This window comes from Callithrix jacchus, chromosome 13, assembly GCF_049354715.1.
Source record: "Callithrix jacchus isolate 240 chromosome 13, calJac240_pri, whole genome shotgun sequence".
Taxonomy (NCBI): Eukaryota; Metazoa; Chordata; class Mammalia; order Primates; family Cebidae; genus Callithrix; species Callithrix jacchus.
The window spans coordinates 36,167,491-36,184,950 of NC_133514.1; the positions used below are offsets into that span (position 1 = coordinate 36,167,491).

At 35.8% G+C, this 17,460-nt stretch overlaps 1 long non-coding RNA gene across 1 annotated transcript; it reads left to right on the top strand.

Moving 5' to 3' along the window:
• Nucleotides 1-1,299: 1,299 nt before the first annotated feature.
• LOC118146686 (uncharacterized) lies at nucleotides 1,300-16,393 on the top strand. Its single transcript, XR_004732527.2, has 4 exons — nucleotides 1,300-1,359; nucleotides 1,502-1,693; nucleotides 2,085-2,212; nucleotides 16,270-16,393. It is a non-coding gene; the product is annotated as an uncharacterized LOC118146686 (long non-coding RNA).
• The last annotated feature ends 1,067 nt before the right edge of the window (nucleotides 16,394-17,460 follow it).

Here is a 17,460-nt window from a genome sequence, read left to right on the forward strand (position 1 = left end):
GTTAACAGAACAGTCAAACAAAAAAAAATGTTTACTAGGAAAACAATACTGTGGGTTCTTTCACACTTCAGATGAATAACTCAAAAATCAATTTACAAAGAAAATCTTGCTATTCCTGTGAATTAGGAACTCTGCAGATGAAAAAAATCCCTTCTTTGACTTCATTTTCTGCTGTAAATCTGAGAAGCAACTCAGCTGATGTTCTTGAAAACTCCACCTGTTGAAGATATATCATGCCCAGGTTTTTTAAATAAAATAATCTTTCTCATGCATACAACTTCCAATTTCTCCTCCTCTATGCTTCAGCAAATACCAGCAATACCCTGCGTTTAAGCCAAATTTTTCATCTATCTCATCCTAGACATCATGACCAAATCTAACCTGAACAATTTTATATACTATTTAACGAAAATACTTTCTTTGTTTAAAAGAAAAAATGTTATGAAGCTTTGAAATGTGATCATTCTATCTCAGCTAATAACAATTACCCTTTAAATAATCAGCAATTACCCTCTTCTTTCATTTAGTTCTTTCTTGGGCTGTAGCTGAAGGATTCAAAAAAGTTAGAGGAATGGGTGCTCTTCCTCTCCAGGAAGCAATCAGTTTTAAAGCTTTCTTTTTCTCCTTTCATTCTTCCCACTTTGTTTCCTTTACTTGGGTGGCGTTCTCTTCACTAGTACTCACATGTATAAAGAATGGTATTTGTGATAAATAAAAAAGGAATTTCCAGAATCTGATAGATATTACCTCTGTTTTTCCTTTTTTGAGATGGAGTCTCACTGTCACCCAGACTATATTGCAGTAGTGTGATCTCAGCTCACTGCAAAACCAACCTCCTGGGTTCAAGTGATTCTCCTGCCTCAGCCTCTCCTGTAGCTGACATTGCAGCGGCCACCACCAAGGCTGGCTAATTTTTGTATTTTAGTAGAGACAGGGTTTCACCATGTTGGCCAGGCTGGTCTCGAACTCCTGACCTCAAGTAATCCACCCATCTCAGTCTCCCAAAGTGTTGGGATTACAGGTGAATACAGGCTGAGCTACTGTGCCCAGCAGATAGTACCTCTTAAAAGCAAGAGAAGAGATATGAACTGTACTTACATTCTGTAATACATCAATATAGTTTGACTTTGTGTCCCTACCCAAATCTCATCTTGAATTGTAATCCACACATGTGGAGAGAGTAACCTGGTAGGAGGCAAATGGAACATGTGGGTGATTCCCCCATGGTGTTGTCATAATAGTGAGTGTGTTCTCACAAGTCCTATAATTTATAAGTATTTGACATTTCCTCCTGCTCTTTCTCTTTCCTGCTGCCTTATCAAGAAGGTACTTGCTTCTCCTTCTCTTTCCACCATGATTGTAAGTTTCCTGAGGTCTCCCCAACCATGCAAAACTGTCAGTCAATTCAACCTCTTTCCTTTATAAATTACTCAGTTTCAAGTAGTATCTTTAGAGCAGTGTGAGAAGAAACTAATACATATGTTATTTTATTTTTTCATAGTAAGTGTGCAGCAAGCATCATAGATCTCCAGTTACTTAAGAAAACTGGGGCACACAGAGTCTATGTAACTTATGCACAACTGAGTTGAGAGATGGGTTATCAATTCAAGTCTCTGCTACTACCAAGCCTATCTTCTTTCTGCTGTACTGTGCTACTTCCACAGGTCACAAATGGGTGGGAAAGCTCTAACAGGTAAGATCTAGGAAAACTGAAACTGGAGATAGTTTTGTTTGCTTTTCTTTTAAATGAAATAATAAATCATTAAAAATGATGCTTGTATTGTTTAAACTTCATTATTAATATTGGTGTTATAAGTTTTTTGAATGAACACTAGTAGAAATGTTATTATAAAATAATTTTTAGAAACTAATAAATGTGTATTCTTAATTCCAAGAAAAATAGAATCTTACCCCTCTTTAAGAATCATATTGATCTTTAATTTTAAAATGCCAACATAAGGAAAATGGCAGTCCTAAAAGCCAGAAATTTACCAAAAATAAACATGAATCTGGCCCTTTAATTACCTATGTTTAATAGAATTTCGAAAGCACACCACGAATGATAAAAAATCTTTTCCTGTTAGGGAAAGAAGCCTATCATATATTGGTAACAAGAGCAAGAAACATTATTTGAAGTCTTAACTGTCTTTGAGGAAGACATCTACAAATATACATAGATCAAAAGGCAAAGAATCATTTACCACCTACACATGTAAGTATAATCTTAGCATTTTACTTTTTAAAATTCAATTTCTCTTAGCATATTCCCCATAAAATAGTCTTAGTATCTTACACTTAAAAATCTAGCTCATGGCTGGCCGTGGTGGCTCACACCTGTAATCCCAGCACTTTGGGAGGCCGAGGTGGACAGATCACCTGAGGTTAGAAGTTCAAGCCACCCCTGACCAACATGGTGAAACTCCATCTCTACTAAAAGTACAAAATTAGCCAGGTGTGGTGGTGCGTGCCTGTAATCCAGCTACTTGGGAGGCTGAGGCTGGAGAATTGCTTGAATCCAGGAGGTAGAGTTTGCAGTGAGCTGAGATCATACCACTGCACTCCATCCTGGGCAACAAGAGTGAAACTCTGTCTCAAAAAAAAAACAAAACAAAACAAAAAACGAACTCATACAACTCAATTTATTCATAGTGTGAATTAAACTTGTTTCTATAAAGGAGGAAATTTAGAAGTCATATGCAATAACACCTATACAGTAATTAATACAAACTAAATTCTCATTTATTTATTTTGTATTATAATATTTTTATTGAAAAATATCAGAGAACTATTACAAAGACCAGCTGAATATTATATCAATGTTGTCAATAAGTTATATAAAATGTAGAAATGATATAATTATATATTGCATATATATGGTTTTAAAGTATAACATATATGTATGTAGTGCTTCTTCACCAGGGGTTGGCCAACTACCCTTAGAGCTAAATACTGCCCACTGCATGTTTTTGTAAATAAAGTTTTATTAGAAAAAAGCCACATTCTTTTGTTTATGTATTGTTTATTGCTGCTTTTACACACACACAATGAGTCAAATAATTGCAACGGAGACCTTCTGGCCTGCAAAGCCTAAAATATTTATGATCTGGCCCCTTATAGAAAATATTTGTCAACCTCTGATCTATATATGACACAATGCTGTCAGTTTTTCTAGAACTGAGTTTCATTAAGGATCTTTCTTGCATTTATTTCAGTGACTAATTATGAACTTCTGTAAATAAATGGTGGATAAATTTATAGAGTTGAGTGAACTCTGTGATAATTATTTATGTTCAATATAAAACAACTGAGAAATTAGTACATACCTATACATCTTTATATAGGTATGCATAGATAGATTAGATAGATGAAAGAGAGAGAGAGACAGAGAGAGAGAGAGAGAGATTAGAAATAGAGTTGTGCTCTATTTCCCAGGCCTGAGGGAAGTGGCATGATCATAGTTCACTGCAATCTTGAACTCCTGGGCTCAAGTGATCTTCCCGCCTCAGCCTCCCAAGTAGCCGGGACTTACAGGTGCCTAATACAACACCCAACTAATTTTTTTTTTTTTTTTTTTTTAGTTTCTATAAAAATAAGACTATGTTTTCCCAACTGGTGTCAAGCTTGCCTCAAGCAATTGTCCCACCTCGGCCTTCCCAAGTGCTAAGATTTCAGGCTTGAGTCACTATGCCCAGCCTACATACCTATATATAAGTCCTATATACCTGTTTTCAGCTCTGAGGGAAGACATGATGATCTTTTATACAGAGAAACCTAAGACTCAGAATATTAGTTTCATCATCTGGACCACCAAAATGTAAAGTAAATGGATGTTACCTTAATGATCTGCCAGTAATTTGAACCGAAGATTCTTGTCAGAGCTTAGTCTAGAATACCTTGTCTTTGACTCATGTGAAAAAAAAATTTCAAAAAATTAGAATCTGCTGCAGAGAGTGCTAATCATTATTCTTTCAGGATTTCTTTAGTTTGTATTGCATGAATTTGCACTGAGAGCAAAGAAAAATGAGGTGGTATTTATTTATCATCCCATCAATTTATCAGGAGCCAGAGAACACCTTTAGAGCATCATAAACACTAGTCCAGTTCAACAGAAAATTGGTTTAGATTGGGGGTTTTGTGCACTCAATGACATTTGGGGTCTTCTTCTTTCTTGTACCTCTTTCTCTCATCAGCTCAACTTGGTTTACTCGTTACTGATCTCAGATGATAGTTTCTTGGCTCTAGCTCTGGTTTCTCTCTTACACAGCTTTTGTCATCTTCTCTATATTTCATTGTCTCAGTGTTCAACTCTCTCTCTCTCTCTCTTTTTAACTTCACTACAGGGACTGAAAAAGATTAATTCTCTCTGCTTCTCCAGAAAAGCAGCTCACCACCAGCTCCTGCTGATCATAACCCTTCTGCCGGTATCACACCAGACATAGTAAAATGCTTTCACTGAATTAAAATTTAACATTACATCCCTATTTTTCCTTAGGATCACTACAAGTAATTTCCCTATAAAAGAAGTTTTAAAATCTTCTTGAAAAGTTGCTTTTGAAAGAATTGTTCATTATTAATCAGGGACCAAAATAAAATTATTTGTGTTAGGTTGTGCTTGCAGAATTTAGTGCCAAAAACTGTTTGTCTCTTCAAAATAACTAATATGCATGCTTCTTTTTCAGATCATGAGTAAATTTGATCTTTTTAATTAATTTTTTGTTTTTTTTTAATATCTGGGAACTCAAGACTAAATGCACATCTAAGTGCAATTACTGCTGAGGCCAAATTTCTATGAGAATTTTTTTTCGCAATAGCAAATCAGTTTATAAATAAAAATGAAATATAGATCTTGTCATTTTAATTAGTACCCTTTCTTGGATTCAGGTTGAGAATTTTTACTCCCACTTTCTATGAAATCATAGATCTCCCTCTGGGACCCAAAATAAATATAAAACAAATAATATCTATTTTATTGTGATATTTTTCTGGTGTTTTTGTTCTTAGGATTTATGGATAAATTGGACTTAGTGTTTACATACCATGTGCTCTCAATAAATAATCACTATCTGTGTAGGTATATGATTACCTCTCTATACACATTTGGAAAAAGAGAGCCCATTTGTGAAAACACATGGAGAAACAGACAAGTGCTTCAAGATTAATGTGTCTTTACAGAGACTTACTGACATGGTGTATCACTAGTTTAGTGTAGTAAAGACATAAAGTGAGAAAGTAGTTCATCTACCTGTTAACAGTGATTGCTGCATAATGTAGAAAGCTAAATATTGGGAAAGACAAAATATGCAATGAATAATACTTGCTTAAAGGAAATAATAATCTTTTGTGTTGCTCAACACAACTCATTATTATTTCTCACTGTTCTGGGAGTTGAATGGCCCACCTAGCTGGTTTTGCTTGGAGCCTCTCCCACAGTTGTAGTGAAACGTTTTTCCCTTTTGTGTGTGGTGCCTGGGCTGAGATGTCTAGAATAGTTGAGGATGATTGGACTTGTCTCTTGCTCCCACTCTCTCTGTGTATGCAGCCTTTCCATGTGTAGGCTGCATGCACAGAGAGAGAAGTAGCTATGTGCAGCTACTTCACAGCATGGCAGTCTCAGAATAGTTGAACTTCTCACATGGGAAATGGCTTTCCCCAAGCCTCAATAACAAGAGACTTTAATGGTAGTAATAGTTTAATAAGCACCTATTCCCATGCTAGATACTATAAATGTATCTTACTTCTTTCTCATAATAACCACACAAAATGGGTACCACTTTTCCTATTTTCATGAAAAGGAAACCAAGACTCAGAATTGTTATGTAATTGTACCAGTCCTCCTCATTATAAAATGAGCAATTCAGGTTTTCTTTCCCTAAAACTACATATTTTCTTCTATGCTGAGCCACCTCATAAAACCATATGATGTTGAATGCCAATACAATAGATAAGTAACAATTCAATACATAATACAAGGAATGTTATAAATCTCATGTGACTAAGAGCTAAATTAAAATATAGACATTTACTCACTCTAGGAATAGAGTAGAGGGAAAATTCCCAATGAACTGGTATTTCTGAGGAGCCTTCTTAGAAGAGGCTAAGTGATCTAAATGCTACAAAGTTTTGTGCACAAAAACTAATTTATCAAATCATACATTTTATTATTTGTTTATCAGAAACTTTTTCTTACTTCAGAATTCTGAAACTGTATTTCCCCTTTCTTTGTATAGATAAAATCCCAGATCTGTGAAAGACAGAGTAGATAAAATTTTCTTTAAGTGGCTTGGGTAATAACTCTTGGTCATTAAGATATTTTTGCTGATTTCCTTTTTACTGTATTAGATTAAATGACCATTATGATATAATCCTAAAAGAGAGTACAATCAGCTGATTCAAGCAGGAAGAAAAGACTATTTCATTAGAAGAGGCAGTTGTCCTTTCCTTTATGGAGAGAATAATGATCATAATGCGAAATTGAGGATTTTCTCTGCTGGTTGCAGACAGAGAGATGGGCCTTGTGCGACCCTAACATACACTTCCAACTTTGTCTTATTCCTGCTGGATGTGTTCTCACTGAGTTTAGAGCTCCATGCTTATGTTGCTTTTTACTGCTACCACATCCCTGGTAAGAGTTCCAATGAGGTATAGGGCATGCAGAAGATTCATCTTTATGTTGGCAATTTAAGCCAAATCCAGCAAGGTGGGCCCAAGACAAGTTTGGCAGTAGAGCCATGTGATAGGTTTGCAAGCTGGAGTTTTACACAACCGTCCATTGTTTCTAATACTAGAGCTAACATTCTTTGCTAGAGCCTTGGAGAACAACGTTGCCTGGGTAAAGTGTGCATACAAATGTTGTTCAAACATTTTTTTCTTGCTATGCTTTCTATCCATAGGATTACAATTTTCTTAAGATTTCGGTGGAACCAACCACAGTCTTTTGGCTTGGTACACGGAGTAATTCACTGATTCTGACAGGCACCCAGATTCTTAAGTTGCTGGGGACAGGGATGTAATCATGACAGCAGAATCCTTCCAGGTTTCTGAGGTGGTGCTTGCCTACACTGTAATTGCTTTGTAAATAATACATTTTTGAATGACTTCTTTCTGTACACTTCACTCTCTACTAACATCGAACTCGTGCAGTTAGCTTCACACCCAGTCACGAAACTGTCCCTTTCTTATATTCTTTGCTTATTCTTCACTCATCCTAGTCATCCCTTCAAGTTTCAGCTCAGGTGTTTTCTCCTCCAAGAAAGTTTGCTAAATTTCCCTTCCATTACATGAACACTTCTATCATGTCACTGAAATAGTCTTTTGGAGAAATCTATATATTATATCCAACTTCATGAGGTCATTGAGATTAAAGATTATTTCTTATTTATTTTGAATCTCAGCCCCTTGCCCAGTGCCTGACTGGTAGTTTAAACTCACAAGTATATGTTGATCTGATCTGAAGAATGGAGTGGAGACAAGAAACTCATGAGGAAAATAAGGGAGTTGAACATTCCAGAAGCCACTACTGTCTTTTGCACCCCTTAGGAAAGTTTCCTTGTGTTTGAATTATCTTCATATTGCACCACAGAAAAATACTATTAATATATTTTTTAACTTTCTAAAATTCAAAATTGTTATAGAAAACACATTTGGAGGGTTCTAATAAATAACTGAATCTCTCTCACTTTCCTTAGGAGTCATAAGAAAACAGATACAAATTATATCATCAGAGGGGTCCCATGGGCCTCAGGGCTGAAGTGGGTTTCTTATTATCACCAATGAAGCACCAAATCTGAGGTTCCTGATCCTTCCTCACAGTAGATCTCACAAAATTTTCTAGCTAACTCAGGTGGTGGTCACAAGCCTGACAGGAGACAGTGAACTTGCTCACACACCCAGAACATTGCTACTACAACCAGAATATGAGAAAGCCATTGCACACATATTCCCTAAAACCAAGAGCTCATACATGGTTGTCACCACTGAAAGGACCCAGAGCTGAAGCTAGGTGACAATAAATAATTAACTTTAAAGTTACAACCTAAAGGGAAAAAACAAGAAATGAAAAAAATGAATTTAATACAAAATAATTATAACAAATAGTCTACCCAAATCAAAAGGAACTGGAAAACTAATATTGGCTATATGAAAAAGCAGGGCTCTAGAACACCCCCCAAAGATTATACAAACTCTCCAACAATAGATCCAAACCAAGATGAAATCTTTGAAACATCAGATAAGGAATTTAAAAGTTTGATTATTAAGTTACTAAAGAGAAACAAGAGAAAGGTGAAAATCAACATATAGATATTTTAAAATAATTCAGGATATGAATGAAAAGTTTCTAATGAGATAGTTACTTTAAAGAAAAACCAATCCAAACTTCTGAAAGTGAAAGGCACATTTAGAAAACTGCAAAATGCAGTGCACAGTTTTGATGGTAAACTAGACCAAGTGAAAGAAAGAATTTCGGGGCTGAAAGACCAAACTTTTAGATTAACCTAATCAGCAAAAAATCGAGGCCGGGCGCGGTGGCTCATGCCTGTAATCCCAGCACTTTGGGAGGCCGAGGCGGGTGGATCACGAGGTCAAGAGATGGAGACCATCCTGGTCAACATAGTGAAACCCCGTCTCTACTAAAAACACACACAAAAAAAAAATTAGCTGGGCATAGTGGCACGTGCCTGTAATCCCAGCTACTCAGGAGGCTGAGGCAGGAGAATTGCCTGAACCCAGGAGGCAGAGGTTGCGGTGAGCCGAGATCGCGCCATTGTGCTCCAGCCTGGGTAACAAGAGCGAAACTCCGTCTCAAAAAAAAAAAAAAAAACCAGAAAAAAATAAAGAAAAATAATTAAGAGAAATAAAGTATCCAAGAAATGTGGGATTATATAAAATGGTCAAATCTAAAAATTATAGGTTTTCTTGAGGGAGAAGAAAAACATGTTGGAAAACCTATTTGAGGGAATAATTGGAGAAAACTTCCCTGTTCTTGCTAGAGATTTAGACATTCAAATACAAGAAGCACAAAGAACTCCTGGAGAGTCACTGCAAAAAGGACATCACCAAGACCTATAGTCATTAGGCCAACTAAAGTCAACCTAAAGAAAAAAAATTCTAAAAGCATGAGACTTTAAGTTTCTGGGGGCAAGGATGTAAATACAACAGCAGAATTATTCCAGGTAACCTGTAAATAGAAGACAAATGGAAAACAAAGATTAAAAACAAAACAGAAAAGACAAACACATCAGGTAACCTGTAAATGAAAACCTTTCAGACTAACAGTAGACTTCTCAGGAGAAACTTCCAAGCCAGAAGGAACTGAGGTCTTTTCTTTAGCCTCCTTAAACAGATTGTCAGCCAATAATTTATACTAAAAAAACTAAGTTTCTGAATATAAAATTCAGAATGGAGAAATAAAATCTTTCTCAGACAAGCAAATGCTGAGGGAACTTGTCAGTGCTAGACTGGTTTTAAAAGAAATGCTATAAGAAGTTCTAAGTATTAAAACAAAAAGTTGATATGCACCAGATTGAAAACTCCTGAAAGCATAAAGTTCACAAGGCTTATAAAACAAAAATACAATGAAGAAAACAAACCCGCTAGGTAATAATCAGCACAATGATTGAAATAGCACCCCACATCTCAGTATTAAAGTTAAATGTAGATTAGTCTAAATTCTCTACTTAAAAGACACAAATTAGTAGCTTGAATTAAAGAAAAAAAATCACAAACCAAATATCTACTGTCGGTAGGAGATACACTTAGCACATATAGACTCAAGGTAAAGCAGTGGAAAAATATATTATATGCAAATGAAAATCAAAAGCAAGCAGGACTAGCTATTTTTATACAATATAAAAAAGACTTTAAGAAAACAACAGTAAAATAGACAAAGAAGGTCAACATACACATAATAATCCTAAATATGTATGCAACTAATTTCAGGGCTCCTAGATTTATAAATCAATTAACACTAATAAGAAAAGAGATACACAACAACATTCCAACTGAGCACACTGGACAGATCATCAAGGCAGACATTCAACACAGAAACATTGGATGAAAACTGTGCTTGACTAAAATGGGATGTAACAGATACTTATAGAACATTCAACTCAAGAACTGAAGAATATACATTATTTTCATCAGTACATGGAACATTTGTCAATTTAGGCCACAAAACAAGTCTCAGAAATTGAAATATATCAAATATCTTCTCAGACAACAGTGGAATAAAAATAGAAACCAATTTCAAAAAAAGCCCTCAAAACTATACAAATACATGGAAAGTAAACAATCTGCTCCTGAATAATTTATGGGTTAACAATAAAATCAGGATAGATTTTTAAACTTTTTCAAAATGAATAATAATAGTTACACAGGCCTCAAAACCTCTGAGATACAGCAAAAGCAGTACTAAGAGGGAAGTTTATAGTGTTAAATGCCTATATCATTAACTCTGAAAGATCACAAACTCACTCCCTAATGTCACAACTCAAAGAACTAGAGAAACTAGAACAGATAAAACCCCAAACTAGCAGAAGAAAGCAAATAACAAAGATCAAAGCAGATTTAAATGCAAATGTAACCAAAAAACAAAACAAAACAAAACAAAAAAACAAAGAAAAATTAATGAAACAAAAAGCAAAAATCTGTTTAAAATAAATAAACACAATCGACAGACCACTACCTAGATTAACTAAGAGAGGTTTAAGTAAACTGAATTTGAAAAAAAAAAAAAAAAAATGAAGACATTATAGCTGACACTACAGAAATACAAAAGATTATTTGAGATAACTGTGAGCAAATCAATGTACACAAACTAGAAAATCTAGAGGAAATGGACAAACTCCAAAAAACATATCACTCCCTAGCTTGAATCAGGAAGAACTAGAAATCCTAAACATACCAATAGCAAGCAGTAAGATTGAATCAGTAATAAGAGAAATCTTCCAGCAACAACAAAAAAGCCCAGGGATAGATGGATTTACAGCCCAATTCTACCAGATATTGAAAGTGGGATTGGTACCAATTCTACTGAAACTATTCCAAAAGATTATGGAGAAAGAACTCCTCCCTAATTCCTTCTACAGAGCCGTTATTACCCTGATACCAAAGTGAGGAAAGAACATAGACAAAAAAGAAAACTACAAATCAATATATCTGATTAATATAGATGAAAAATCCTTAACAAACTCCTAGCAAACTGCATCCAACAGTACATCAAGAAATAATTTAGTATGATCAAGTGGATCTTGCACCAGGGATGCAGGGATGGTTAAACATAAGCAAGTCGGTAAATGTGATTCATCACATAAACAGAATTAAAAGATAAAAACCATATGATCATCTCGAGAGACGCAGAAAAGTCATTTGATAAAATCCAGCATCCCTTTGTGATAAAATTACTCAACAAGCTAGATAGAGAAGAAACATACATAACTCAAAATAATACAAGCCATATATGAAAAACCCACTGCCAACATTATAATGACCAGGGAAACATTCAAAACATTCCCCTTAAGAATTGGAAAAAGACAAGGATGCCCACTTTCACCAGTCCTATTCAATGTAGTACTGGAAGTCCTAGTAAAAACAATCAGAAAAGAAAAGAAATAAAGGGCACCCAAATTGGAAAACAGGAAGACGAACTAACTACATTTGCTGGTGATACAATCTTATACCTAGAAACCCTAAATGTTTCTCAAAAAGACTCCTAGTTCTGATAAATGAATTCAGTAATGTAAAAGATTATAAAATCAATCTATTCAAATAAGTAGCACTGCTACAAACCAACAATTATCATGCTGAGAATCAAATCAAGAACTCAACCTCTTTTACAACAGTTTACAAACAATACTTAGGAATATATTTAATCAAGGAGGTGAAAGATATCTACAAGGAGAGAACTTTGTAGAGATCTCCTTGTAGAGATCTTTCACCTCCTTGATTACAAAACAGTGCTGAAAGATATCAAAAGTGACACAAACAAATGGAAGTACATCCCATGCTCATGGATCAAAAGAACATTGTGAAAATGACAATACTGTCCAAAGCATTCTACAGATTCAGTACAATTCCCATCAAAATATGGATATCATTTTTCACAGAATTTAAAAAAAATTCTAAAATTCACATGAAACCAAAAAAGAGCCAGAATTACCAAAGCAATCCTAAGCAAAAGGAGCAAATCCAGAGGCATCATATTACCTGACTTCAAATTATACCATTAGGATACAGTAACCAAAAGAGCATGGTGCTGGCATAAAAGTAGACACATATTCCAATGCAACAGAATAGAGAGCCCAGAAATAAAAACCAAACATTTACAACCAACTGTTCTTTGACAAATCATGGAAAACCATAAATTGGGAAAATAATGCCCTATTCAATAAATGGTGATGGGAAAATTGGATAGTCACACACACAACAATGAAACTGGATACCTATTTCTCACTTTGCACAACAATTAACTCAAGATATATTAAGACTTAAATCTGAGACCTGAAACTGTAAAAATTATACAAGCAATTCTTCCAGCATTGGCTTAAGGGAAGAATTTATCACTAAGACCCCAAAAATGCAACAAAACTAAAAATGAATAAATATAACTTAATTAAATTAAAAATCTCTGCAAAACAAAAGAAATAATCATCAGAGTAAACAACCTGCAGAATGAGAGAATTTTTTGCAAATTATGCATTCAAAAAAGACTAATATCTAGAATCTGCAAGTCAACTCAAATCAGCCAGGAAAAAAAGACAAATAATCCCATTAAAAAGTAGACAAAGGACATGCACATACATTCCTCAAAAGAAGATATACAAATGGCCAAAAAGCTTATGAAAAAATCTCCATACTGAATGATCAGGGAATTGCAAATCAAAACCAAAATAAAATAGCACCTTACTCCAGCCAGAATGACTGTTACTGAAATGCCAAAAAAAAAAAAGAAAAAAAAACAGTAGATACTGATGTGGACGTGGTGAAAAAAGAATGAATGTACAATGTTGGTGGAAATGTAAATTAGCACAATCTCCATGAAAAACAGTATGAGGATTTCTCAAAGATCTAAAAGAAGATCTACCATTAGATTCAACAATCCACTGCTGGGTAACTACCCACAGGAAAATAAATCACTATATCAAAAAGACTCTAGTGCACAGCACACATACATTTATTGTAACGCAATTCACAATTGCAAAGATATGAAACCAACTTAAATGCCTATTATCCAATGAGCAGATTAAGAAAATATGATTTATATACACTATAAAATACTGCTTGGATATTAAATAATGAATTAATGTCTTTCACAGCATCTTGGATGGAACTCGAGGCCATTATTCTATGTGAAGTAATGTAAAAATCAAAAACCCAGTACCACAAGTTTTCACTAATAAGCTGGAGCTAAGCTCTTGGGGACACAAAGACATACACAGTGGTATAATGGACATTGCACACTCATAATGGGGGAGGGTGGAGGGGGAGTGAGGGATAATAAACTACCTATTGGGTACACTAAGTGATGAGTGCATTAAATTCTAGTCTTCACCACCATATACTTCATCCATATAACCAAAACCCACTGGTACCCCTAAAGCTACTGATATTTAATTTCTTAAACAATTAAAAAACAAAAATAAATTTTAAAAGGGAGAAGCAACAAATATGGGAAAGCTGAAAGAATGGAGAATTGAAGGGTGAGTTGTCCTGGCCCAGGAGAAAAGAGAACAAGCCAGAAAGGCTTAGCATAAATGCAACAGAATCCAGGTTAATTTCCTAGTAGAACTGACACTATTTGAGACTTGTTCCAGCTTGCCAGACTTGAAACGGCCAAAGACTGAACAGGTAGTGATGCTGACTGCCTTGCAGTGCTTTCCAGAGATAGGCAGCACATCCAGGCCTGCTCCATGGCAGGTCCGAAATGAGGAATCCCAAAATGCAGGCTGCTCCTGTGAATAATCCAAGCACTGATCAGCAGATCACAAATTTATTTAAGGCCAGCAGGGAAGGAAGTAGGCATCAAGGGCCTCCTAAGGTTGTCTGATCAGCTCAGAAGGCAAGGAGGTAACGGGATGCTATAGATAGTTCTCCAAAATGAGTGAACCGTTATTTGCATCTCATTGGGGAATAGGTGATGGTGCCAACATAAAAGGACAGACAGGCATCTGCTTCACCATCATACTTTGAAGCTCCTAGGAGTTTAGACCCAGCCTCATGGCTCTAATGATATTAGAGCAATATCTTCCTCAATGTGTGGCTTTGGCAAATGAGGGCATGAATACTTCCCATTGAGCTTAAAGGAAAAGCTGAAAAAATTGCATCATCTTCCTTAGTTTCACCATCAGTAAATAGGATTCATGATCTTGGACTAAGGGGCTTTGGAGTTCTTTTGGTCAAATCCTGTTTATGAGAGCAAGGCATGTGGCTTGCTTGCCCTGAGCAATTGAGAGATGCTCCTGAACAGAGGAGAACAATGAACTGTGGTTCCCAACAGCATAGTGAATGCTTCCTATTAGCTCACTATCCTTTGCAGTAAATCAACTTAACTCTCCATTACAATAGATGGCAACAGTGCATTACTTGTCAGCAACATGCTGCAATAATAAGGCTCTTTCAGACAGCTTCTCAAATACAGATAGTGATGTCTGTGGAGAAACAGAACTGCTTTTAAAATGAATATGAGCAGTAGCTTCATATTAAGGCCAGATCCAGTATTTCAACAGGAAGATTCCTGAATTTTCTTGCATGCCAAGAATTTTATGGAAAAGAGCAGATGAGAAGTCATTATTTAATTGAAAACTCTGTAAGAAATTGGGCTCCTATTAATTTAGAGAAATATAGCCTCTGAAATGTCTGAAGCTTACAGACAAATTGTCTGGTGGACTTTGGAACCAGACAGAACACCTAAATGTAAAGTCTGTCTCTGCAGATTACCAGCTGTGGTACTGTAGGTGGGTTATTTATCCAACCACCTCTCAAAACCTTGCATGTGTAATGGAAGCAATAATAGCTCTTTCTATATGGGATTGTAGGTTAAATGAAACAACGTCTATAACATTCTTACAACAATGTCTGCAACAAAAGCGTCTAATAGATGTTATTTCTTATTATCTTACACCCAACGTTTTAAGTTTCTAACACTGAAGGTCCAGATGCTACATTTAATTTAGGTGACCCATGGAAATGTCTGCTCCTTGTCTCTTGCCTTTCCCCTCATGCCAACCTAGATTTGAATTCTCATAAAATATTCCAGGGGGATTGAATTTTGAGCTTCCCAAAGGAAGAAATAAAGAGACGAAAGTCAGCCTGTCCCCACCGGGGTTGGCATATGACAAAGATCTGAAGTGGCTCTGAGGCTTCATGGAAGACAGTTGAAAATCATATTGTCAGCTTGAAATGCATCAAAGCTATTTGCTGGCTTGAACTACCCTAGGGAGAATTCCCATTCAGTTCAATCCGTGCAAAATCATGCTTGGCCCTGGCAGGATGGGGACTAAGTTACCACCCCATATGGCACCTAATTTGTGATAATCCCTCCACAAGAAAGAAATAATGACAGTAATAACCACACTTCACCCACAAAAACTACTCAGAAAGGGACATTCTCTCCACTGAGACAAATTCTGATATTACTCTGTGCTGTGGAAAGGCTGACAAAGCTCCTCACTCCATAGCTAATAAGGAGGATATCTTGCCTAGGCTGTGAACATTAAGAAAGTCCACCGATATTAACAAACACCCGTGCCCCATCGCTATGGGTGTGATGCTAAACACAGAGAAAGAACTGATATGTCCACTTCAAGTTATTTTTCTTGTGTTTAATTCCACTTCATTAGTCAGAATTTCCCCTGTACCTTAGTGTAATCTAGATTCAGTGACATTTTCATTTGGATTGTTGATTAATGTGTTCCTTCTACGAAAAAGGATTCTGCAACCTTCAAGAGGAAGTTCCAACTGTGAGAACTATGACCAGCCCAGTCTTTCCTCCTTGAATGGCTGCATTGAGCACCTTCTGCCACACACGTCCCATGAGCCTTGAATAATTTGGCTTCTCAGGGATCAGGGGTATACAGTGTTCCTGGGACTGTGGTTTGTAAAACATACACAGTTCCTTTCAGTTTTCTCATGGATTTAAGGCCATGTAATAGTGTAGGCTATCTCTTCACAGGAAGAAACAGGTTAATGACAGAAGGGGGCAGGTTCCAAACCCTTCAGAATTAGACAAGAGTCAAGATAACATGGAGCCTTTATTTTCTCATGATTTCTTTGCAGGACTCCATAGTATGATTAGCTAGGAGAAACCAAAATTTCATTCTTGATTAATCCAAAGAAATGAGCAAGGCCAAGTCAACTGAAATGTCTTTGGTTAAGGCAAACACGCTTCACAAAGTAAATGGTAAGTGCCAACACCCTGCCTCTATCTAGTTAGTAGAACATGGTGACCATTACTACTTTGACACTCAAATACTTTTCTTCATATTCTTATCATTCTCATAAGAAATACTGGACCAATGTTAAATGGTTGTGACTCATAAAGCAGCCATAAGAATTTCAAATTAGATCTTTCTGTTTACCACATAAAACTATTAACATGCACAAACCAAATTCCATAATAATCTGCCTGATATAGCAATAATATATTATATATTACATATGTTCTAAATAAGTCTAAAGGTTAATGCTCTAAAGGCCTGAAAATAATAACTGAGACTTAGACGAATGGATAGTGTTGGTTGACTAGTAAGAGACCAAGTTCCAAACTATGTTCTGTCTGCTTATGTTCAACTGAGCACTCCACCCACCCCTCAAATTACCTGTCCTCTGTAAGCCTGCATTTCTCATTTATAAAGTGAGAATAATAATATTCTCATCTCATAGAATTTTCATAATGATTAAATGAGCGGATCTGCAGATGACACTTATCCCAATGTCTACAGTGCAATAAGCCCTTAGTGAGACTTATCCAAGATGATGTTGATGATTACTATTTCACTTTGCATTTTACTAAGTTTTTCAATCTATGTAAAAACACAGGATTTTCTTTCCCATTTTACTTCTCTTTTTCCTCATTTCTAAAAGAAGAGGAGTGTTTGACAGATACGACAATAGTGGCAAGAGCAACTTTCCATTGCCTCAAAAATGCTCCACTCAATAATTATGTTAATTGCAAGAAGCCAAGCACACAAAGACAAACATCACATGTTCTCACTTATTTGTGGGATCTAAAAATCAAAACAACTGAACTCATGATGATAGAGAGTAGAAGAATGGTTGCCAGAGGTTGGGAAGGGTAATGGGGGGCTGGGGTGGAGGAAGTAAGGATGGTTAATGAATACAAAACATGGTTCAAAAGAATTAATAAGACCTACCGTTTGATAGCATAACAGGGTGACCATAGTCAATAATAACTTAATTGTACATTTTAAAATAACTAAAAGTTTGTAATTTGATTGTTTGTAACAC